Source organism: Cryptomeria japonica, unplaced genomic scaffold, assembly GCF_030272615.1.
Source record: "Cryptomeria japonica unplaced genomic scaffold, Sugi_1.0 HiC_scaffold_228, whole genome shotgun sequence".
Classification (NCBI taxonomy): Eukaryota; Viridiplantae; Streptophyta; class Pinopsida; order Cupressales; family Cupressaceae; genus Cryptomeria; species Cryptomeria japonica.
Genome location: NW_026729050.1, coordinates 82,835 through 106,719, shown reverse-complemented (window position 1 = coordinate 106,719; position 23,885 = coordinate 82,835). Strand labels below are relative to the sequence as shown.

The following is a 23,885-nucleotide window of genomic DNA, read 5'->3' as shown; positions in this document are numbered from 1 at the left end:
AAACATCACCGTGCACCTTGGCCAACGTGCGCGACTCGACCGAGCGCGCACTGGCCGAGGTGCACACCGATTTCACCTGGGTGCGCGCGCAGCACCTCGGGCGCACCGGGGTGCGCGCACAACGCCCGGGTTGCACCGTGGCCTGTGTGCTCGGGGCGCCTCGGGTGCGCGCTCGGTGTCGCCCCCCGCGCGCGCGGTAGTGCGGGCAGCGCACCCCGGCCCGGCCCGGCCCCGACGAGAACGCAAACGGGCAAAAGGTTTATTCAAATAGCATTGCGACGCCCGGCGAAAAACTAAAAAAGGGTGCAACACCGGGACTTCCCGGGAGGTCACCCATCCCAGTACTACTCCGGCCCAAGCGCGCTTAACTGCGGAGTTCTGATGGGATCCGGTGCACTAACGCTGGTATGATCGCACCCGTTATGAGCTTGTCGCAGTGTGTACTTAGCAAACCGCGACCCACGTGCGAATCCACCCCGGCCACCCACCCCCGTCGAGGTGCACACCCTCCCTCGCGAAGTGCGCCCCGTTCGCCAAGTGTGAGCCCTGCCCGGGTGCGCGCACCTTGCTAGGGCGTCGGGTGTGCACCCGGCCCGGCCTACGTGCGTGCACCTGGACGGGGCGTCGTGTGCGTGCAGTGTCCCGTCTGCAACGCGGTGCCCACACACCACCTCGGGCGCAACGACCTGCGCTCACATGTGGGCCGAGTGCACCTTGGTGCATGTTCGGGGCGCCTCGGGTGCACGCTCGATCTTGCCCCGGTGCACCAAGGCGCTCGGTTTGCCCCGGGTGCGCACTTGGTGCAAGGTGGGCACCCAAAATAGGGATCAAGCACCAAAACACAAGTTTCGGGATGCAAAATGGGACCCAAGGACCACAAATGCGTTCCAAGACCCATGATGGGTCCACGAGAACAAAAATGTGTTCCGAGACTTAATAAACAAATATTGGGTTTTAGGAGAAGAAACATGCTCTGATGCCCAAAACGAGAATCGACCCCGAAAAGGCCACAGGCCAAAAGTGGGATGCGAGACAAAAAAAAATGGGACCCGAGGACCAAAATTGGGTTCCCAGGTCGAAGACAGGGCAACCGGACAAGAAACGACCTCTAAGGCTCGAAATGAGTCCCGACGACTAAAACTTGACAAGAAGCACCCATCAGGCACCCAACTCGACACCCATGGGATGCCGACCCACCCGGGCTTCCACCTAGCACACCTTGGCACCCACCCACCCTCGCACCCAACCTCGCACCCAACTTAGCACCTTTGAACCCACATTGGCACTCACCCTGACCCTGGCACCTTGGAACCCACATTGGCACTCACCTTGACCCTGGCACCCACCTTTGCACTCACCTTGGGACCCACCCTGGCTCCCACCTCGGCACCCACCCAGACACCCACCTTGGTTCCTTGGCACCCACCTTGGATCCTTGGCACCCACCCCGACACCCACCTTGGCACGCAACTTGGCTACTTGCCACCCACCTTGGCTCCTTGACGCCCACCCCGACAACCACCCCGTGACCTACCCTGGCTAGGGTTGGTGCACACCCACCCTGGTGCCCACCTTGGCACCCACCCCATGACCCACCTTGGCACGCACCTTAGTACCCACCCCGTTACCCACCCTAGGACCCACCCCGTGACCCACCTTGGCCAGGGTGGGTGCCTTGGTGCGCACAACTTGCCTGGGCTGCACACCAGGGCGGGCTCAAGATGGCACCCGCGTTCCGTTTTTTTCACTATCTTTCAAAACGGAAATTTTAAAATCTCGTTTTTTTTTTTTTTTTGCCTTTTCTGGAAATTAGTGAAGGCAGCGCATCAAAGGTGCGCAATGCTGGTGCGAACCCGGGAGCGCTCCGATGTGTGCTCCAAGGTGCGGCGTGCACGAAGTCCGAGCCCGGCTTGCCCCGGGTGCGCACCTCGCGTGCACCTTCGCCGGGGTGAGCACCTTGGCTGGGTTGCGCGCCCTGGTGCGCACCAAGGAGCGCTCTGAAGTGTGCTCCAAGGTGCGGCGTGCACGAAGTCGGAGCTCGGTTTGCCCCGGGTGTGCACCTCGGGTGCGCACCTCGCGTGCACCTTCGCTGCGGTGGGCACCTTGGCTGGGTTGCGCGCCTTGGTGGGCACCATGCAGTGCACGAAGTCGGAGCCCGGTTTGCCCCGGGCGCGCACCTCCGCCAGGGTGGGCACCTTGGTGCGCACAACTTGCCTGGGCTGCGCACCAGGAAGGGCTCAAGATGGCACCCGCGTTCCGTTTTTTTCACTATCTTTCAGAACGGAAATTTTAAAATATCGTTTTTTTTTGCCTTTTCTGGAAATTAGTGAAGGCAGCGCATCAAAGGTGCGCAACGCTGGTGCGAACCTGGGAGCGCTCCGATGTGTGCTCCAAGGTGCGGCGTGCACGAAGTCGGAGCCCGGTTTGCCCCGGGTGCGCCCTGGTGGGCACCATGGTGCGCACCAAGGAGCGCTCCGAAGTGTGCTCCAAGGTGCGGCCTGCACGAAGTCGGAGCCCGGTTTGCCCCGGGCGTGCACCGCGGGTGGGCACCTTGGTGCGCATGCCTTGCCTGGGCTGCGCACCAGGGCGGGCTCAAGATGGCACCCGCGTTCCGTTTTTTTCACTATCTTTCAAAACGGAAATTTTAAAATCTCATTTTTTTTTGCCTTTTCTGGAAATTAGTGAAGGCAGCGCATCAAAGGTGCGCACCTCGCTGCCCACCACGGTGCGCAACGCCGGTGGGCACCCGGGAGTGCTTCGAAGTGTGCTCCAAGGTGCTGCGTGCACGTTGTCGGAGCCCGGTTTGCCCCGGGTGCGCACCTTGCGTGCACCTTCGTCGGGGTGGGCACCTTGGCTGGGTTTGCCCCGGCTGCGCTCCGAAGCGGGGTTATTGGAGCGCCGCCTCTTTTTTTGTCGGAGCGTTTGGTGGGGTTTCTCGCATTGGCTCTTCCCAGGCCCGGTTGCCACCCTGGCGCGCACGAAGTCGGAAGTAGGGTTAATTGCCCGGGTGCGCACCTTTGCCAGGGTGGGCACCTTACCTGGGCTGTGCACCAGGGCGGGCTCAAGATGGCACCCGCGTTCCGTTTTTTTCACTATCTTTCAAAACGGAAATTTTAAAATCTCCTCTTTTTTTTGCCTTTTCTGGAAATTAGTGAAGGCAGCGCATCAAAGGTGCGCACCTCGCTGCCCACCTTGGTGTGCTCTGAGGTGCGCACCCGGGAGCGCTACGAAGTGTGCTCCAAGGTGCGGCGTGCACGTTGTCGGAGCCCGGTTTGCCCCGGGTGCGCACCTCGCCTGCACCTTGGCCGGGGTGGGCACCCTGGCTGGGTTTGCCCAGGGTGCGCTCCGAAGCGGGGTTACTGGAGCGCCCCCTCTTTTTTTGTCAGAGCGTTTGGTGGGGTTTCTCGCATTGGCTCTTCCCAGGCCCGGTTGTTGGGTGCGCTCCCACCCTGGCGCGCGCGAAGTTGGAAGTTGGGTTAATTGCCCGGGCGCGCACCTTCGCCAGGGTGGGCACCTTGGTGCGCACACCTTGGCTGGGCTGCGCACCAGGGCGGGCTCAAGATGGCACCAGCATTCCCTTTTTCTCACTATCTTTCAAAACGGAAATTTTAAAATCTCGTTTTTTTTTGCCTTTTATGGAAATTAGTGAAGGCATCGCATCAAAGGTGCGCACCTCGCTGCCCACCTTGGTGTGCTCCGAGGTGCCCACCACGGTGCGCTCCGAGGTGCCCACCACGGTGCGCAACGCCGGTGCGAACCCGGGAGCGCCCCGATGTGTGCTCCAAGGTGCGGCGTGCACGAAGCCGGACCCCGGTTTGCCCCGGGTGCGCACCTCGCGTGCACCTTGGTGCGCACACCTTGGCTGGGTTGCGCGGCCTGGTGGGCACCATGGTGCGCACCAAGGAGCGCTCCGAAGTGTGCTCCAAGGTGCGGCGTGCACGAAGTCCTAGCCCGGTTTGCCCCGGGTGCGCACCTTCGCCGCGGTGGGCACCATGGCGTGCACGAAGTCGGAGCCCGGTTTGCCCCGGGTGCGCACCTCGCGTGCACCTTCGCCGGGGTGGGCACCTCGGCTGGGTTGCGCGCCCTGGTGCGCACCAAGGAGCGCTCCGAAGTGTGCTCCAAGGTGCGGCGTGCACGAAGTCGGAGCCCGGTTTGCCCCGGGTGCGCACCTTCGCCGCGGTGGGCACCCTGGTGCGCACCATGGCGTGCACGAAGTCGGAGCCCGGTTTGCCCCGGGTGCGCACCTCGCGTGCACCTTCGGCGGGGTTGCGCGCCCTGGTGCGCACCAAGGAGCGCTCCGAAGTGTGCTCCAAGGTGCGGCGTGCACGAAGTCGGAGCCCGGTTTGCCCCGGGTGCGCACCTCGCGTGCACCTTCGGCGGGGTTGCGCGCCCTGGTGGGCACCATGGTGCGCACCAAGGAGCGCTCCGAAGTGTGCTCCAAGGTGCGGCGTGCACGAAGTCGGAGCCCGGTTTGCCCCGGGTGCGCACCTCGCGTGCACCTTCGCCGCGGTGGGCACCATGGCGTGCACGAAGTCGGAGCCCGGTTTGCCCCGGGTGCGCACCTCGCGTGCACCTTCGCCGGGGTGGGCACCTCGGCTGGGTTGCGCGCCCTGGTGCGCACCAAGGAGCGCTCCGAAGTGTGCTCCAAGGTGCGGCGTGCACGAAGTCGGAGCCCGGTTTGCCCCGGGTGCGCACCTCGCGTGCACCTTCGCCGCGGTGGGCACCATGGCGTGCACGAAGTCGGAGCCCGGTTTGCCCCGGGTGCGCACCCCGCGTGCACCTTCGCCGGGGTGGGCACCTCGGCTGGGTTGCGCGCCCTGGTGCGCACCAAGGAGCGCTCCGAAGTGTGCTCCAAGGTGCGGCGTGCACGAAGTCGGAGCCCGGTTTGCCCCGGGTGCGCACCTCGCGTGCACCTTCGCCGCGGTGGGCACCTTGGCTGGGTTGGGCACCATTGAGCGCTCCGAAGTGTGCTCCAAGGTGCGCACCATGGCCCTCCAAGGTGCGCAGCATGGCGTGCACGAAGTCGGAGCCCGGTTTGCCCCGGGTGCGCACCTCGCGTGCACCTTCGCCAGGGTGGGCACCTCGGTGCGCACACCTTCTCAATGTTTTCTTGCCTTTTCTGGAAATTGGTGAAGGCAGCGCATCAAAGGTGCGCACCTCGGTGTGCTCCGAGGTGCGAACCCGAGAGCGCTCCGAGGTGCCCACGAAGTCGAAAGTCGGGTTAATTGCATTGTTTTCCCCGGGTGCGCTCCGAGGTGCGCAACATCGGTGCGCACCAAGGAGGGCTCCGAAGTGTGCTCCAAGGTGCGCACGATTCGGAGCTCGGTTTGCCCGGGGTGCGCACACCTTGGCTGGGTTGCGCACCCTTTGTGCGCTCCAAGGTGCGCACGAAGTCGGAGCTCGGTTTGCCCCGGGTGCGCACCTTCGCCAGGGTGCGCACCTTGATGCGCACGCCTTGGCTGGGCTGCGCACCTTGGTGGGCGCCATGGTGCGCACCTTTCGTGCGCTCCAAGGTGCGCACGAAGTCGGAGCTCGGTTTGCCCCGGGTGCGCACCTTGGTGGGCGCCATGGTGCACTCCGAGGTGCCCAAGATTGGTGCGCACCAAGGAGCGCTCCGAAGTGCGCTCCAAGGTGCGCAGGTGCGCGCGAAGTCGAAAGTTGGGTTAATTGTCCGGTTTGCCTCGGGTGCGCACCTTGCGTGCACCTTCGCCAGGGTGGGCGCCTTGGTGCGCACACCTTGGCTGGGCTGCGCACCCGGGCGCGCACACCTTGGCACCCGCGTTTCCTTCATTTTAAATTTTTTTTTTTTACAATCTCTCAAGTGGGAAATTCTATAATCTCAACTTTTTTTGCCTTTTCAGGAAACTTTTGAATGGAGCGCATCATTGGTGCGCTCCGAAGTGTGCTCCAAGGTGCGCACCTCTAGTGTGCTCCAAAGCTCTCTCCAGCTGCGTGCACCTGCCCCGGCCGCGCACCCGGCCCCGCCCAGCTTCGCTCACCTGTCCCGGGCGTCTGGTGCGGAACCTTAGAGTAAGAAACATCACCGTGCACCTTGGCCAACGTGCGCGACTCGACCGAGCGCGCACTGGCCGAGGTGCACACCGATTTCACCTGGGTGCGCGCGCAGCACCTCGGGCGCACCGGGGTGCGCGCACAACGCCCGGGTTGCACCGTGGCCTGTGTGCTCGGGGCGCCTCGGGTGCGCGCTCGGTGTCGCCCCCGCGCGCGCGGTAGTGCGGGCAGCGCACCCCGGCCCGGCCCGGCCCCGACGAGAACGCAAACGGGCAAAAGGTTTATTCAAATAGCATTGCGACGCCCGGCGAAAAACTAAAAAAGGGTGCAACACCGGGACTTCCCGGGAGGTCACCCATCCCAGTACTACTCCGGCCCAAGCGCGCTTAACTGCGGAGTTCTGATGGGATCCGGTGCACTAACGCTGGTATGATCGCACCCGTTATGAGCTTGTCGCAGTGTGTACTTAGCAAACCGCGACCCACGTGCGAATCCACCCCGGCCACCCACCCCCGTCGAGGTGCACACCCTCCCTCGCGAAGTGCGCCCCGTTCGCCAAGTGTGAGCCCTGCCCGGGTGCGCGCACCTTGCTAGGGCGTCGGGTGTGCACCCGGCCCGGCCTACGTGCGTGCACCTGGACGGGGCGTCGTGTGCGTGCAGTGTCCCGTCTGCAACGCGGTGCCCACACACCACCTCGGGCGCAACGACCTGCGCTCACATGTGGGCCGAGTGCACCTTGGTGCATGTTCGGGGCGCCTCGGGTGCACGCTCGATCTTGCCCCGGTGCACCAAGGCGCTCGGTTTGCCCCGGGTGCGCACTTGGTGCAAGGTGGGCACCCAAAATAGGGATCAAGCACCAAAACACAAGTTTCGGGATGCAAAATGGGACCCAAGGACCACAAATGCGTTCCAAGACCCATGATGGGTCCACGAGAACAAAAATGTGTTCCGAGACTTAATAAACAAATATTGGGTTTTAGGAGAAGAAACATGCTCTGATGCCCAAAACGAGAATCGACCCCGAAAAGGCCACAGGCCAAAAGTGGGATGCGAGACAAAAAAAAATGGGACCCGAGGACCAAAATTGGGTTCCCAGGTCGAAGACAGGGCAACCGGACAAGAAACGACCTCTAAGGCTCGAAATGAGTCCCGACGACTAAAACTTGACAAGAAGCACCCATCAGGCACCCAACTCGACACCCATGGGATGCCGACCCACCCGGGCTTCCACCTAGCACACCTTGGCACCCACCCACCCTCGCACCCAACCTCGCACCCAACTTAGCACCTTTGAACCCACATTGGCACTCACCCTGACCCTGGCACCTTGGAACCCACATTGGCACTCACCTTGACCCTGGCACCCACCTTTGCACTCACCTTGGGACCCACCCTGGCTCCCACCTCGGCACCCACCCAGACACCCACCTTGGTTCCTTGGCACCCACCTTGGATCCTTGGCACCCACCCCGACACCCACCTTGGCACGCAACTTGGCTACTTGCCACCCACCTTGGCTCCTTGACGCCCACCCCGACAACCACCCCGTGACCTACCCTGGCTAGGGTTGGTGCACACCCACCCTGGTGCCCACCTTGGCACCCACCCCATGACCCACCTTGGCACGCACCTTAGTACCCACCCCGTTACCCACCCTAGGACCCACCCCGTGACCCACCTTGGCCAGGGTGGGTGCCTTGGTGCGCACAACTTGCCTGGGCTGCACACCAGGGCGGGCTCAAGATGGCACCCGCGTTCCGTTTTTTTCACTATCTTTCAAAACGGAAATTTTAAAATCTCGTTTTTTTTTTTTTTTTGCCTTTTCTGGAAATTAGTGAAGGCAGCGCATCAAAGGTGCGCAATGCTGGTGCGAACCCGGGAGCGCTCCGATGTGTGCTCCAAGGTGCGGCGTGCACGAAGTCCGAGCCCGGCTTGCCCCGGGTGCGCACCTCGCGTGCACCTTCGCCGGGGTGAGCACCTTGGCTGGGTTGCGCGCCCTGGTGCGCACCAAGGAGCGCTCTGAAGTGTGCTCCAAGGTGCGGCGTGCACGAAGTCGGAGCTCGGTTTGCCCCGGGTGTGCACCTCGGGTGCGCACCTCGCGTGCACCTTCGCTGCGGTGGGCACCTTGGCTGGGTTGCGCGCCTTGGTGGGCACCATGCAGTGCACGAAGTCGGAGCCCGGTTTGCCCCGGGCGCGCACCTCCGCCAGGGTGGGCACCTTGGTGCGCACAACTTGCCTGGGCTGCGCACCAGGAAGGGCTCAAGATGGCACCCGCGTTCCGTTTTTTTCACTATCTTTCAGAACGGAAATTTTAAAATATCGTTTTTTTTTGCCTTTTCTGGAAATTAGTGAAGGCAGCGCATCAAAGGTGCGCAACGCTGGTGCGAACCTGGGAGCGCTCCGATGTGTGCTCCAAGGTGCGGCGTGCACGAAGTCGGAGCCCGGTTTGCCCCGGGTGCGCCCTGGTGGGCACCATGGTGCGCACCAAGGAGCGCTCCGAAGTGTGCTCCAAGGTGCGGCCTGCACGAAGTCGGAGCCCGGTTTGCCCCGGGCGTGCACCGCGGGTGGGCACCTTGGTGCGCATGCCTTGCCTGGGCTGCGCACCAGGGCGGGCTCAAGATGGCACCCGCGTTCCGTTTTTTTCACTATCTTTCAAAACGGAAATTTTAAAATCTCATTTTTTTTTGCCTTTTCTGGAAATTAGTGAAGGCAGCGCATCAAAGGTGCGCACCTCGCTGCCCACCACGGTGCGCAACGCCGGTGGGCACCCGGGAGTGCTTCGAAGTGTGCTCCAAGGTGCTGCGTGCACGTTGTCGGAGCCCGGTTTGCCCCGGGTGCGCACCTCGCGTGCACCTTCGTCGGGGTGGGCACCTTGGCTGGGTTTGCCCCGGCTGCGCTCCGAAGCGGGGTTATTGGAGCGCCGCCTCTTTTTTTGTCGGAGCGTTTGGTGGGGTTTCTCGCATTGGCTCTTCCCAGGCCCGGTTGCCACCCTGGCGCGCACGAAGTCGGAAGTAGGGTTAATTGCCCGGGTGCGCACCTTTGCCAGGGTGGGCACCTTACCTGGGCTGTGCACCAGGGCGGGCTCAAGATGGCACCCGCGTTCCGTTTTTTTCACTATCTTTCAAAACGGAAATTTTAAAATCTCCTCTTTTTTTTGCCTTTTCTGGAAATTAGTGAAGGCAGCGCATCAAAGGTGCGCACCTCGCTGCCCACCTTGGTGTGCTCTGAGGTGCGCACCCGGGAGCGCTACGAAGTGTGCTCCAAGGTGCGGCGTGCACGTTGTCGGAGCCCGGTTTGCCCCGGGTGCGCACCTCGCCTGCACCTTGGCCGGGGTGGGCACCCTGGCTGGGTTTGCCCAGGGTGCGCTCCGAAGCGGGGTTACTGGAGCGCCCCCTCTTTTTTTGTCAGAGCGTTTGGTGGGGTTTCTCGCATTGGCTCTTCCCAGGCCCGGTTGTTGGGTGCGCTCCCACCCTGGCGCGCGCGAAGTTGGAAGTTGGGTTAATTGCCCGGGCGCGCACCTTCGCCAGGGTGGGCACCTTGGTGCGCACACCTTGGCTGGGCTGCGCACCAGGGCGGGCTCAAGATGGCACCAGCATTCCCTTTTTCTCACTATCTTTCAAAACGGAAATTTTAAAATCTCGTTTTTTTTTGCCTTTTATGGAAATTAGTGAAGGCATCGCATCAAAGGTGCGCACCTCGCTACCCACCTTGGTGTGCTCCGAGGTGCCCACCACGGTGCGCTCCGAGGTGCCCACCACGGTGCGCAACGCCGGTGCGAACCCGGGAGCGCCCCGATGTGTGCTCCAAGGTGCGGCGTGCACGAAGCCGGACCCCGGTTTGCCCCGGGTGCGCACCTCGCGTGCACCTTGGTGCGCACACCTTGGCTGGGTTGCGCGGCCTGGTGGGCACCATGGTGCGCACCAAGGAGCGCTCCGAAGTGTGCTCCAAGGTGCGGCGTGCACGAAGTCCTAGCCCGGTTTGCCCCGGGTGCGCACCTTCGCCGCGGTGGGCACCATGGCGTGCACGAAGTCGGAGCCCGGTTTGCCCCGGGTGCGCACCTCGCGTGCACCTTCGCCGGGGTGGGCACCTCGGCTGGGTTGCGCGCCCTGGTGCGCACCAAGGAGCGCTCCGAAGTGTGCTCCAAGGTGCGGCGTGCACGAAGTCGGAGCCCGGTTTGCCCCGGGTGCGCACCTTCGCCGCGGTGGGCACCCTGGTGCGCACCATGGCGTGCACGAAGTCGGAGCCCGGTTTGCCCCGGGTGCGCACCTCGCGTGCACCTTCGGCGGGGTTGCGCGCCCTGGTGCGCACCAAGGAGCGCTCCGAAGTGTGCTCCAAGGTGCGGCGTGCACGAAGTCGGAGCCCGGTTTGCCCCGGGTGCGCACCTCGCGTGCACCTTCGGCGGGGTTGCGCGCCCTGGTGGGCACCATGGTGCGCACCAAGGAGCGCTCCGAAGTGTGCTCCAAGGTGCGGCGTGCACGAAGTCGGAGCCCGGTTTGCCCCGGGTGCGCACCTCGCATGCACCTTCGCCGCGGTGGGCACCATGGCGTGCACGAAGTCGGAGCCCGGTTTGCCCCGGGTGCGCACCTCGCGTGCACCTTCGCCGGGGTGGGCACCTCGGCTGGGTTGCGCGCCCTGGTGCGCACCAAGGAGCGCTCCGAAGTGTGCTCCAAGGTGCGGCGTGCACGAAGTCGGAGCCCGGTTTGCCCCGGGTGCGCACCTCGCGTGCACCTTCGCCGCGGTGGGCACCATGGCGTGCACGAAGTCGGAGCCCGGTTTGCCCCGGGTGCGCACCCCGCGTGCACCTTCGCCGGGGTGGGCACCTCGGCTGGGTTGCGCGCCCTGGTGCGCACCAAGGAGCGCTCCGAAGTGTGCTCCAAGGTGCGGCGTGCACGAAGTCGGAGCCCGGTTTGCCCCGGGTGCGCACCTCGCGTGCACCTTCGCCGCGGTGGGCACCTTGGCTGGGTTGGGCACCATTGAGCGCTCCGAAGTGTGCTCCAAGGTGCGCACCATGGCCCTCCAAGGTGCGCAGCATGGCGTGCACGAAGTCGGAGCCCGGTTTGCCCCGGGTGCGCACCTCGCGTGCACCTTCGCCAGGGTGGGCACCTCGGTGCGCACACCTTCTCAATGTTTTCTTGCCTTTTCTGGAAATTGGTGAAGGCAGCGCATCAAAGGTGCGCACCTCGGTGTGCTCCGAGGTGCGAACCCGAGAGCGCTCCGAGGTGCCCACGAAGTCGAAAGTCGGGTTAATTGCATTGTTTTCCCCGGGTGCGCTCCGAGGTGCGCAACATCGGTGCGCACCAAGGAGGGCTCCGAAGTGTGCTCCAAGGTGCGCACGATTCGGAGCTCGGTTTGCCCGGGGTGCGCACACCTTGGCTGGGTTGCGCACCCTTTGTGCGCTCCAAGGTGCGCACGAAGTCGGAGCTCGGTTTGCCCCGGGTGCGCACCTTCGCCAGGGTGCGCACCTTGATGCGCACGCCTTGGCTGGGCTGCGCACCTTGGTGGGCGCCATGGTGCGCACCTTTCGTGCGCTCCAAGGTGCGCACGAAGTCGGAGCTCGGTTTGCCCCGGGTGCGCACCTTGGTGGGCGCCATGGTGCACTCCGAGGTGCCCAAGATTGGTGCGCACCAAGGAGCGCTCCGAAGTGCGCTCCAAGGTGCGCAGGTGCGCGCGAAGTCGAAAGTTGGGTTAATTGTCCGGTTTGCCTCGGGTGCGCACCTTGCGTGCACCTTCGCCAGGGTGGGCGCCTTGGTGCGCACACCTTGGCTGGGCTGCGCACCCGGGCGCGCACACCTTGGCACCCGCGTTTCCTTCATTTTAAATTTTTTTTTTTTACAATCTCTCAAGTGGGAAATTCTATAATCTCAACTTTTTTTGCCTTTTCAGGAAACTTTTGAATGGAGCGCATCATTGGTGCGCTCCGAAGTGTGCTCCAAGGTGCGCACCTCTGGTGTGCTCCAAAGCTCTCTCTAGCTGCGTGCACCTGCCCCGGCCGCGCACCCGGCCCCGCCCAGCTTCGCTCACCTGTCCCGGGCGTCTGGTGCGGAACCTTAGAGTAAGAAACATCACCGTGCACCTTGGCCAACGTGCGCGACTCGACCGAGCGCGCACTGGCCGAGGTGCACACCGATTTCACCTGGGTGCGCGCGCAGCACCTCGGGCGCACCGGGGTGCGCGCACAACGCCCGGGTTGCACCGTGGCCTGTGTGCTCGGGGCGCCTCGGGTGCGCGCTCGGTGTCGCCCCCGCGCGCGCGGTAGTGCGGGCAGCGCACCCCGGCCCGGCCCGGCCCCGACGAGAACGCAAACGGGCAAAAGGTTTATTCAAATAGCATTGCGACGCCCGGCGAAAAACTAAGAAAGGGTGCAACACCGGGACTTCCCGGGAGGTCACCCATCCCAGTACTACTCCGGCCCAAGCGCGCTTAACTGCGGAGTTCTGATGGGATCCGGTGCACTAACGCTGGTATGATCGCACCCGTTATGAGCTTGTCGCAGTGTGTACTTAGCAAACCGCGACCCACGTGCGAATCCACCCCGGCCACCCACCCCCGTCGAGGTGCACACCCTCCCTCGCGAAGTGCGCCCCGTTCGCCAAGTGTGAGCCCTGCCCGGGTGCGCGCACCTTGCTAGGGCGTCGGGTGTGCACCCGGCCCGGCCTACGTGCGTGCACCTGGACGGGGCGTCGTGTGCGTGCAGTGTCCCGTCTGCAACGCGGTGCCCACACACCACCTCGGGCGCAACGACCTGCGCTCACATGTGGGCCGAGTGCACCTTGGTGCATGTTCGGGGCGCCTCGGGTGCACGCTCGATCTTGCCCCGGTGCACCAAGGCGCTCGGTTTGCCCCGGGTGCGCACTTGGTGCAAGGTGGGCACCCAAAATAGGGATCAAGCACCAAAACACAAGTTTCGGGATGCAAAATGGGACCCAAGGACCACAAATGCGTTCCAAGACCCATGATGGGTCCACGAGAACAAAAATGTGTTCCGAGACTTAATAAACAAATATTGGGTTTTAGGAGAAGAAACATGCTCTGATGCCCAAAACGAGAATCGACCCCGAAAAGGCCACAGGCCAAAAGTGGGATGCGAGACAAAAAAAAATGGGACCCGAGGACCAAAATTGGGTTCCCAGGTCGAAGACAGGGCAACCGGACAAGAAACGACCTCTAAGGCTCGAAATGAGTCCCGACGACTAAAACTTGACAAGAAGCACCCATCAGGCACCCAACTCGACACCCATGGGATGCCGACCCACCCGGGCTTCCACCTAGCACACCTTGGCACCCACCCACCCTCGCACCCAACCTCGCACCCAACTTAGCACCTTTGAACCCACATTGGCACTCACCCTGACCCTGGCACCTTGGAACCCACATTGGCACTCACCTTGACCCTGGCACCCACCTTTGCACTCACCTTGGGACCCACCCTGGCTCCCACCTCGGCACCCACCCAGACACCCACCTTGGTTCCTTGGCACCCACCTTGGATCCTTGGCACCCACCCCGACACCCACCTTGGCACGCAACTTGGCTACTTGCCACCCACCTTGGCTCCTTGACGCCCACCCCGACAACCACCCCGTGACCTACCCTGGCTAGGGTTGGTGCACACCCACCCTGGTGCCCACCTTGGCACCCACCCCATGACCCACCTTGGCACGCACCTTAGTACCCACCCCGTTACCCACCCTAGGACCCACCCCGTGACCCACCTTGGCCAGGGTGGGTGCCTTGGTGCGCACAACTTGCCTGGGCTGCACACCAGGGCGGGCTCAAGATGGCACCCGCGTTCCGTTTTTTTCACTATCTTTCAAAACGGAAATTTTAAAATCTCGTTTTTTTTTTTTTTTTGCCTTTTCTGGAAATTAGTGAAGGCAGCGCATCAAAGGTGCGCAATGCTGGTGCGAACCCGGGAGCGCTCCGATGTGTGCTCCAAGGTGCGGCGTGCACGAAGTCCGAGCCCGGCTTGCCCCGGGTGCGCACCTCGCGTGCACCTTCGCCGGGGTGAGCACCTTGGCTGGGTTGCGCGCCCTGGTGCGCACCAAGGAGCGCTCTGAAGTGTGCTCCAAGGTGCGGCGTGCACGAAGTCGGAGCTCGGTTTGCCCCGGGTGTGCACCTCGGGTGCGCACCTCGCGTGCACCTTCGCTGCGGTGGGCACCTTGGCTGGGTTGCGCGCCTTGGTGGGCACCATGCAGTGCACGAAGTCGGAGCCCGGTTTGCCCCGGGCGCGCACCTCCGCCAGGGTGGGCACCTTGGTGCGCACAACTTGCCTGGGCTGCGCACCAGGAAGGGCTCAAGATGGCACCCGCGTTCCGTTTTTTTCACTATCTTTCAGAACGGAAATTTTAAAATATCGTTTTTTTTTGCCTTTTCTGGAAATTAGTGAAGGCAGCGCATCAAAGGTGCGCAACGCTGGTGCGAACCTGGGAGCGCTCCGATGTGTGCTCCAAGGTGCGGCGTGCACGAAGTCGGAGCCCGGTTTGCCCCGGGTGCGCCCTGGTGGGCACCATGGTGCGCACCAAGGAGCGCTCCGAAGTGTGCTCCAAGGTGCGGCCTGCACGAAGTCGGAGCCCGGTTTGCCCCGGGCGTGCACCGCGGGTGGGCACCTTGGTGCGCATGCCTTGCCTGGGCTGCGCACCAGGGCGGGCTCAAGATGGCACCCGCGTTCCGTTTTTTTCACTATCTTTCAAAACGGAAATTTTAAAATCTCATTTTTTTTTGCCTTTTCTGGAAATTAGTGAAGGCAGCGCATCAAAGGTGCGCACCTCGCTGCCCACCACGGTGCGCAACGCCGGTGGGCACCCGGGAGTGCTTCGAAGTGTGCTCCAAGGTGCTGCGTGCACGTTGTCGGAGCCCGGTTTGCCCCGGGTGCGCACCTCGCGTGCACCTTCGTCGGGGTGGGCACCTTGGCTGGGTTTGCCCCGGCTGCGCTCCGAAGCGGGGTTATTGGAGCGCCGCCTCTTTTTTTGTCGGAGCGTTTGGTGGGGTTTCTCGCATTGGCTCTTCCCAGGCCCGGTTGCCACCCTGGCGCGCACGAAGTCGGAAGTAGGGTTAATTGCCCGGGTGCGCACCTTTGCCAGGGTGGGCACCTTACCTGGGCTGTGCACCAGGGCGGGCTCAAGATGGCACCCGCGTTCCGTTTTTTTCACTATCTTTCAAAACGGAAATTTTAAAATCTCCTCTTTTTTTTGCCTTTTCTGGAAATTAGTGAAGGCAGCGCATCAAAGGTGCGCACCTCGCTGCCCACCTTGGTGTGCTCTGAGGTGCGCACCCGGGAGCGCTACGAAGTGTGCTCCAAGGTGCGGCGTGCACGTTGTCGGAGCCCGGTTTGCCCCGGGTGCGCACCTCGCCTGCACCTTGGCCGGGGTGGGCACCCTGGCTGGGTTTGCCCAGGGTGCGCTCCGAAGCGGGGTTACTGGAGCGCCCCCTCTTTTTTTGTCAGAGCGTTTGGTGGGGTTTCTCGCATTGGCTCTTCCCAGGCCCGGTTGTTGGGTGCGCTCCCACCCTGGCGCGCGCGAAGTTGGAAGTTGGGTTAATTGCCCGGGCGCGCACCTTCGCCAGGGTGGGCACCTTGGTGCGCACACCTTGGCTGGGCTGCGCACCAGGGCGGGCTCAAGATGGCACCAGCATTCCCTTTTTCTCACTATCTTTCAAAACGGAAATTTTAAAATCTCGTTTTTTTTTGCCTTTTATGGAAATTAGTGAAGGCATCGCATCAAAGGTGCGCACCTCGCTGCCCACCTTGGTGTGCTCCGAGGTGCCCACCACGGTGCGCTCCGAGGTGCCCACCACGGTGCGCAACGCCGGTGCGAACCCGGGAGCGCCCCGATGTGTGCTCCAAGGTGCGGCGTGCACGAAGCCGGACCCCGGTTTGCCCCGGGTGCGCACCTCGCGTGCACCTTGGTGCGCACACCTTGGCTGGGTTGCGCGGCCTGGTGGGCACCATGGTGCGCACCAAGGAGCGCTCCAAAGTGTGCTCCAAGGTGCGGCGTGCACGAAGTCCTAGCCCGGTTTGCCCCGGGTGCGCACCTTCGCCGCGGTGGGCACCATGGCGTGCACGAAGTCGGAGCCCGGTTTGCCCCGGGTGCGCACCTCGCGTGCACCTTCGCCGGGGTGGGCACCTCGGCTGGGTTGCGCGCCCTGGTGCGCACCAAGGAGCGCTCCGAAGTGTGCTCCAAGGTGCGGCGTGCACGAAGTCGGAGCCCGGTTTGCCCCGGGTGCGCACCTTCGCCGCGGTGGGCACCCTGGTGCGCACCATGGCGTGCACGAAGTCGGAGCCCGGTTTGCCCCGGGTGCGCACCTCGCGTGCACCTTCGGCGGGGTTGCGCGCCCTGGTGCGCACCAAGGAGCGCTCCGAAGTGTGCTCCAAGGTGCGGCGTGCACGAAGTCGGAGCCCGGTTTGCCCCGGGTGCGCACCTCGCGTGCACCTTCGGCGGGGTTGCGCGCCCTGGTGGGCACCATGGTGCGCACCAAGGAGCGCTCCGAAGTGTGCTCCAAGGTGCGGCGTGCACGAAGTCGGAGCCCGGTTTGCCCCGGGTGCGCACCTCGCGTGCACCTTCGCCGCGGTGGGCACCATGGCGTGCACGAAGTCGGAGCCCGGTTTGCCCCGGGTGCGCACCTCGCGTGCACCTTCGCCGGGGTGGGCACCTCGGCTGGGTTGCGCGCCCTGGTGCGCACCAAGGAGCGCTCCGAAGTGTGCTCCAAGGTGCGGCGTGCACGAAGTCGGAGCCCGGTTTGCCCCGGGTGCGCACCTCGCGTGCACCTTCGCCGCGGTGGGCACCATGGCGTGCACGAAGTCGGAGCCCGGTTTGCCCCGGGTGCGCACCCCGCGTGCACCTTCGCCGGGGTGGGCACCTCGGCTGGGTTGCGCGCCCTGGTGCGCACCAAGGAGCGCTCCGAAGTGTGCTCCAAGGTGCGGCGTGCACGAAGTCGGAGCCCGGTTTGCCCCGGGTGCGCACCTCGCGTGCACCTTCGCCGCGGTGGGCACCTTGGCTGGGTTGGGCACCATTGAGCGCTCCGAAGTGTGCTCCAAGGTGCGCACCATGGCCCTCCAAGGTGCGCAGCATGGCGTGCACGAAGTCGGAGCCCGGTTTGCCCCGGGTGCGCACCTCGCGTGCACCTTCGCCAGGGTGGGCACCTCGGTGCGCACACCTTCTCAATGTTTTCTTGCCTTTTCTGGAAATTGGTGAAGGCAGCGCATCAAAGGTGCGCACCTCGGTGTGCTCCGAGGTGCGAACCCGAGAGCGCTCCGAGGTGCCCACGAAGTCGAAAGTCGGGTTAATTGCATTGTTTTCCCCGGGTGCGCTCCGAGGTGCGCAACATCGGTGCGCACCAAGGAGGGCTCCGAAGTGTGCTCCAAGGTGCGCACGATTCGGAGCTCGGTTTGCCCGGGGTGCGCACACCTTGGCTGGGTTGCGCACCCTTTGTGCGCTCCAAGGTGCGCACGAAGTCGGAGCTCGGTTTGCCCCGGGTGCGCACCTTCGCCAGGGTGCGCACCTTGATGCGCACGCCTTGGCTGGGCTGCGCACCTTGGTGGGCGCCATGGTGCGCACCTTTCGTGCGCTCCAAGGTGCGCACGAAGTCGGAGCTCGGTTTGCCCCGGGTGCGCACCTTGGTGGGCGCCATGGTGCACTCCGAGGTGCCCAAGATTGGTGCGCACCAAGGAGCGCTCCGAAGTGCGCTCCAAGGTGCGCAGGTGCGCGCGAAGTCGAAAGTTGGGTTAATTGTCCGGTTTGCCTCGGGTGCGCACCTTGCGTGCACCTTCGCCAGGGTGGGCGCCTTGGTGCGCACACCTTGGCTGGGCTGCGCACCCGGGCGCGCACACCTTGGCACCCGCGTTTCCTTCATTTTAAATTTTTTTTTTTTACAATCTCTCAAGTGGGAAATTCTATAATCTCAACTTTTTTTGCCTTTTCAGGAAACTTTTGAATGGAGTGCATCATTGGTGCGCTCCGAAGTGTGCTCCAAGGTGCGCACCTCTGGTGTGCTCCAAAGCTCTCTCCAGCTGCATGCACCTGCCCCGGCCGCGCACCCGGCCCCGCCCAGCTTCGCTCACCTGTCCCGGGCGTCTGGTGCGGAACCTTAGAGTAAGAAACATCACCGTGCACCTTGGCCAACGTGCGCGACTCGACCGAGCGCGCACTGGCCGAGGTGCACACCGATTTCACCTGGGTGCGCGCGCAGCACCTCGGGCGCACCGGGGTGCGCGCACAACGCCCGGGTTGCACCGTGGCCTGTGTGCTCGGGGCGCCTCGGGTGCGCGCTCGGTGTCGCCCCCGCGCGCGCGGTAGTGCGGGCAGCGCACCCCGGCCCGGCCCGGCCCCGACGAGAACGCAAACGGGCAAAAGGTTTATTCAAATAGCATTGCGACGCCCGGCGAAAAACTAAGAAAGGGTGCAACACCGGGACTTCCCGGGAGGTCACCCATCCCAGTACTACTCCGGCCCAAGCGCGCTTAACTGCGGAGTTCTGATGGGATCCGGTGCACTAACGCTGGTATGATCGCACCCGTTATGAGCTTGTCGCAGTGTGTACTTAGCAAACCGCGACCCACGTGCGAATCCACCCCGGCCACCCACCCCCGTCGAGGTGCACACCCTCCCTCGCGAAGTGCGCCCCGTTCGCCAAGTGTGAGCCCTGCCCGGGTGCGCGCACCTTGCTAGGGCGTCGGGTGTGCACCCGGCCCGGCCTACGTGCGTGCACCTGGACGGGGCGTCGTGTGCGTGCAGTGTCCCGTCTGCAACGCGGTGCCCACACACCACCTCGGGCGCAACGACCTGCGCTCACATGTGGGCCGAGTGCACCTTGGTGCATGTTCGGGGCGCCTCGGGTGCACGCTCGATCTTGCCCCGGTGCACCAAGGCGCTCGGTTTGCCCCGGGTGCGCACTTGGTGCAAGGTGGGCACCCAAAATAGGGATCAAGCACCAAAACACAAGTTTCGGGATGCAAAATGGGACCCAAGGACCACAAATGCGTTCCAAGACCCATGATGGGTCCACGAGAACAAAAATGTGTTCCGAGACTTAATAAACAAATATTGGGTTTTAGGAGAAGAAACATGCTCTGATGCCCAAAACGAGAATCGACCCCGAAAAGGCCACAGGCCAAAAGTGGGATGCGAGACAAAAAAAAATGGGACCCGAGGACCAAAATTGGGTTCCCAGGTCGAAGACAGGGCAACCGGACAAGAAACGACCTCTAAGGCTCGAAATGAGTCCCGACGACTAAAACTTGACAAGAAGCACCCATCAGGCACCCAACTCGACACCCATGGGATGCCGACCCACCCGGGCTTCCACCTAGCACACCTTGGCACCCACCCACCCTCGCACCCAACCTCGCACCCAACTTAGCACCTTTGAACCCACATTGGCACTCACCCTGACCCTGGCACCTTGGAACCCACATTGGCACTCACCTTGACCCTGGCACCCACCTTTGCACTCACCTTGGGACCCACCCTGGCTCCCACCTCGGCACCCACCCAGACACCCACCTTGGTTCCTTGGCACCCACCTTGGATCCTTGGCACCCACCCCGACACCCACCTTGGCACGCAACTTGGCTACTTGCCACCCACCTTGGCTCCTTGACGCCCACCCCGACAACCACCCCGTGACCTACCCTGGCTAGGGTTGGTGCACACCCACCCTGGTGCCCACCTTGGCACCCACCCCATGACCCACCTTGGCACGCACCTTAGTACCCACCCCGTTACCCACCCTAGGACCCACCCCGTGACCCACCTTGGCCAGGGTGGGTGCCTTGGTGCGCACAACTTGCCTGGGCTGCACACCAGGGCGGGCTCAAGATGGCACCCGCGTTCCGTTTTTTTCACTATCTTTCAAAACGGAAATTTTAAAATCTCGTTTTTTTTTTTTTTTTGCCTTTTCTGGAAATTAGTGAAGGCAGCGCATCAAAGGTGCGCAATGCTGGTGCGAACTCGGGAGCGCTCCGATGTGTGCTCCAAGGTGCGGCGTGCACGAAGTCCGAGCCCGGCTTGCCCCGGGTGCGCACCTCGCGTGCACCTTCGCCGGGGTGAGCACCTTGGCTGGGTTGCGCGCCCTGGTGCGCACCAAGGAGCGCTCTGAAGTGTGCTCCAAGGTGCGGCGTGCACGAAGTCGGAGCTCGGTTTGCCCCGGGTGTGCACCTCGGGTGCGCACCTCGCGTGCACCTTCGCTGCGGTGGGCACCTTGGCTGGGTTGCGCGCCTTGGTGGGCACCATGCAGTGCACGAAGTCGGAGCCCGGTTTGCCCCGGGCGCGCACCTCCGCCAGGGTGGGCACCTTGGTGCGCACAACTTGCCTGGGCTGCGCACCAGGAAGGGCTCAAGATGGCACCCGCATTCCGTTTTTTTCACTATCTTTCAGAACGGAAATTTTAAAATATCGTTTTTTTTTGCCTTTTCTGGAAATTAGTGAAGGCAGCGCATCAAAGGTGCGCAACGCTGGTGCGAACCTGGGAGCGCTCCGATGTGTGCTCCAAGGTGCGGCGTGCACGAAGTCGGAGCCCGGTTTGCCCCGGGTGCGCCCTGGTGGGCACCATGGTGCGCACCAAGGAGCGCTCCGAAGTGTGCTCCAAGGTGCGGCCTGCACGAAGTCGGAGCCCGGTTTGCCCCGGGCGTGCACCGCGGGTGGGCACCTTGGTGCGCATGCCTTGCCTGGGCTGCGCACCAGGGCGGGCTCAAGATGGCACCCGCGTTCCGTTTTTTTCACTATCTTTCAAAACGGAAATTTTAAAATCTCATTTTTTTTTGCCTTTTCTGGAAATTAGTGAAGGCAGCGCATCAAAGGTGCGCACCTCGCTGCCCACCACGGTGCGCAACGCCGGTGGGCACCCGGGAGTGCTTCGAAGTGTGCTCCAAGGTGCTGCGTGCACGTTGTCGGAGCCCGGTTTGCCCCGGGTGCGCACCTCGCGTGCACCTTCGTCGGGGTGGGCACCTTGGCTGGGTTTGCCCCGGCTGCGCTCCGAAGCGGGGTTATTGGAGCGCCGCCTCTTTTTTTGTCGGAGCGTTTGGTGGGGTTTCTCGCATTGGCTCTTCCCAGGCCCGGTTGCCACCCTGGCGCGCACGAAGTCGGAAGTAGGGTTAATTGCCCGGGTGCGCACCTTTGCCAGGGTGGGCACCTTACCTGGGCTGTGCACCAGGGCGGGCTCAAGATGGCACCCGCGTTCCGTTTTTTTCACTATCTTTCAAAACGGAAATTTTAAAATCTCCTCTTTTTTTTGCCTTTTCTGGAAATTAGTGAAGGCAGCGCATCAAAGGTGCGCACCTCGCTGCCCACCTTGGTGTGCTCTGAGGTGCGCACCCGGGAGCGCTACGAAGTGTGCTCCAAGGTGCGGCGTGCACGTTGTCGGAGCCCGGTTTGCCCCGGGTGCGCACCTCGCCTGCACCTTGGCCGGGGTGGGCACCCTGGCTGGGTTTGCCCAGGGTGCGCTCCGAAGCGGGGTTACTGGAGCGCCCCCTCTTTTTTTGTCAGAGCGTTTGGTGGGGTTTCTCGCATTGGCTCTTCCCAGGCCCGGTTGTTGGGTGCGCTCCCACCCTGGCGCGCGCGAAGTTGGAAGTTGGGTTAATTGCCCGGGCGCGCACCTTCGCCAGGGTGGGCACCTTGGTGCGCACACCTTGGCTGGGCTGCGCACCAGGGCGGGCTCAAGATGGCACCAGCATTCCCTTTTTCTCACTATCTTTCAAAACGGAAATTTTAAAATCTCGTTTTTTTTTGCCTTTTATGGAAATTAGTGAAGGCATCGCATCAAAGGTGCGCACCTCGCTGCCCACCTTGGTGTGCTCCGAGGTGCCCACCACGGTGCGCTCCGAGGTGCCCACCACGGTGCGCAACGCCGGTGCGAACCCGGGAGCGCCCCGATGTGTGCTCCAAGGTGCGGCGTGCACGAAGCCGGACCCCGGTTTGCCCCGGGTGCGCACCTCGCGTGCACCTTGGTGCGCACACCTTGGCTGGGTTGCGCGGCCTGGTGGGCACCATGGTGCGCACCAAGGAGCGCTCCGAAGTGTGCTCCAAGGTGCGGCGTGCACGAAGTCCTAGCCCGGTTTGCCCCGGGTGCGCACCTTCGCCGCGGTGGGCACCATGGCGTGCACGAAGTCGGAGCCCGGTTTGCCCCGGGTGCGCACCTCGCGTGCACCTTCGCCGGGGTGGGCACCTCGGCTGGGTTGCGCGCCCTGGTGCGCACCAAGGAGCGCTCCGAAGTGTGCTCCAAGGTGCGGCGTGCACGAAGTCGGAGCCCGGTTTGCCCCGGGTGCGCACCTTCGCCGCGGTGGGCACCCTGGTGCGCACCATGGCGTGCACGAAGTCGGAGCCCGGTTTGCCCCGGGTGCGCACCTCGCGTGCACCTTCGGCGGGGTTGCGCGCCCTGGTGCGCACCAAGGAGCGCTCCGAAGTGTGCTCCAAGGTGCGGCGTGCACGAAGTCGGAGCCCGGTTTGCCCCGGGTGCGCACCTCGCGTGCACCTTCGGCGGGGTTGCGCGCCCTGGTGGGCACCATGGTGCGCACCAAGGAGCGCTCCGAAGTGTGCTCCAAGGTGCGGCGTGCACGAAGTCGGAGCCCGGTTTGCCCCGGGTGCGCACCTCGCGTGCACCTTCGCCGCGGTGGGCACCATGGCGTGCACGAAGTCGGAGCCCGGTTTGCCCCGGGTGCGCACCTCGCGTGCACCTTCGCCGGGGTGGGCACCTCGGCTGGGTTGCGCGCCCTGGTGCGCACCAAGGAGCGCTCCGAAGTGTGCTCCAAGGTGCGGCGTGCACGAAGTCGGAGCCCGGTTTGCCCCGGGTGCGCACCTCGCGTGCACCTTCGCCGCGGTGGGCACCATGGCGTGCACGAAGTCGGAGCCCGGTTTGCCCCGGGTGCGCACCCCGCGTGCACCTTCGTCGGGGTGGGCACCTCGGCTGGGTTGCGCGCCCTGGTGCGCACCAAGGAGCGCTCCGAAGTGTGCTCCAAGGTGCGGCGTGCACGAAGTCGGAGCCCGGTTTGCCCCGGGTGCGCACCTCGCGTGCACCTTCGCCGCGGTGGGCACCTTGGCTGGGTTGGGCACCATTGAGCGCTCCGAAGTGTGCTCCAAGGTGCGCACCATGGCCCTCCAAGGTGCGCAGCATGGCGTGCACGAAGTCGGAGCCCGGTTTGCCCCGGGTGCGCACCTCGCGTGCACCTTCGCCAGGGTGGGCACCTCGGTGCGCACACCTTCTCAATGTTTTCTTGCCTTTTCTGGAAATTGGTGAAGGCAGCGCATCAAAGGTGCGCACCTCGGTGTGCTCCGAGGTGCGAACCCGAGAGCGCTCCGAGGTGCCCACGAAGTCGAAAGTCGGGTTAATTGCATTGTTTTCCCCGGGTGCGCTCCGAGGTGCGCAACATCGGTGCGCACCAAGGAGGGCTCCGAAGTGTGCTCCAAGGTGCGCACGATTCGGAGCTCGGTTTGCCCGGGGTGCGCACACCTTGGCTGGGTTGCGCACCCTTTGTGCGCTCCAAGGTGCGCACGAAGTCGGAGCTCGGTTTGCCCCGGGTGCGCACCTTCGCCAGGGTGCGCACCTTGATGCGCACGCCTTGGCTGGGCTGCGCACCTTGGTGGGCGCCATGGTGCGCACCTTTCGTGCGCTCCAAGGTGCGCACGAAGTCGGAGCTCGGTTTGCCCCGGGTGCGCACCTTGGTGGGCGCCATGGTGCACTCCGAGGTGCCCAAGATTGGTGCGCACCAAGGAGCGCTCCGAAGTGCGCTCCAAGGTGCGCAGGTGCGCGCGAAGTCGAAAGTTGGGTTAATTGTCCGGTTTGCCTCGGGTGCGCACCTTGCGTGCACCTTCGCCAGGGTGGGCGCCTTGGTGCGCACACCTTGGCTGGGCTGCGCACCCGGGCGCGCACACCTTGGCACCCGCGTT

General features: G+C 63.7%; 4 non-coding genes across 4 annotated transcripts; all 4 read right to left on the bottom strand.

Annotated features, from left to right (window-relative positions):
- Window positions 1-300: 300 nt before the first annotated feature.
- LOC131868984 (5S ribosomal RNA) lies at window positions 301-419 on the bottom strand. Its single transcript, XR_009367381.1, has one exon. It is a non-coding gene; the product is annotated as a 5S ribosomal RNA (ribosomal RNA).
- Window positions 420-6,334: 5,915 nt separating this feature from the next.
- Window positions 6,335-6,453, bottom strand: LOC131868983 (5S ribosomal RNA). Its single transcript, XR_009367380.1, has one exon. It is a non-coding gene; the product is annotated as a 5S ribosomal RNA (ribosomal RNA).
- Window positions 6,454-12,368: 5,915 nt separating this feature from the next.
- Window positions 12,369-12,487, bottom strand: LOC131868982 (5S ribosomal RNA). The gene has a single exon (XR_009367379.1). It is a non-coding gene; the product is annotated as a 5S ribosomal RNA (ribosomal RNA).
- Window positions 12,488-18,402: 5,915 nt separating this feature from the next.
- Window positions 18,403-18,521, bottom strand: LOC131868981 (5S ribosomal RNA). Its single transcript, XR_009367378.1, has one exon. It is a non-coding gene; the product is annotated as a 5S ribosomal RNA (ribosomal RNA).
- Window positions 18,522-23,885: the final 5,364 nt, after the last annotated feature.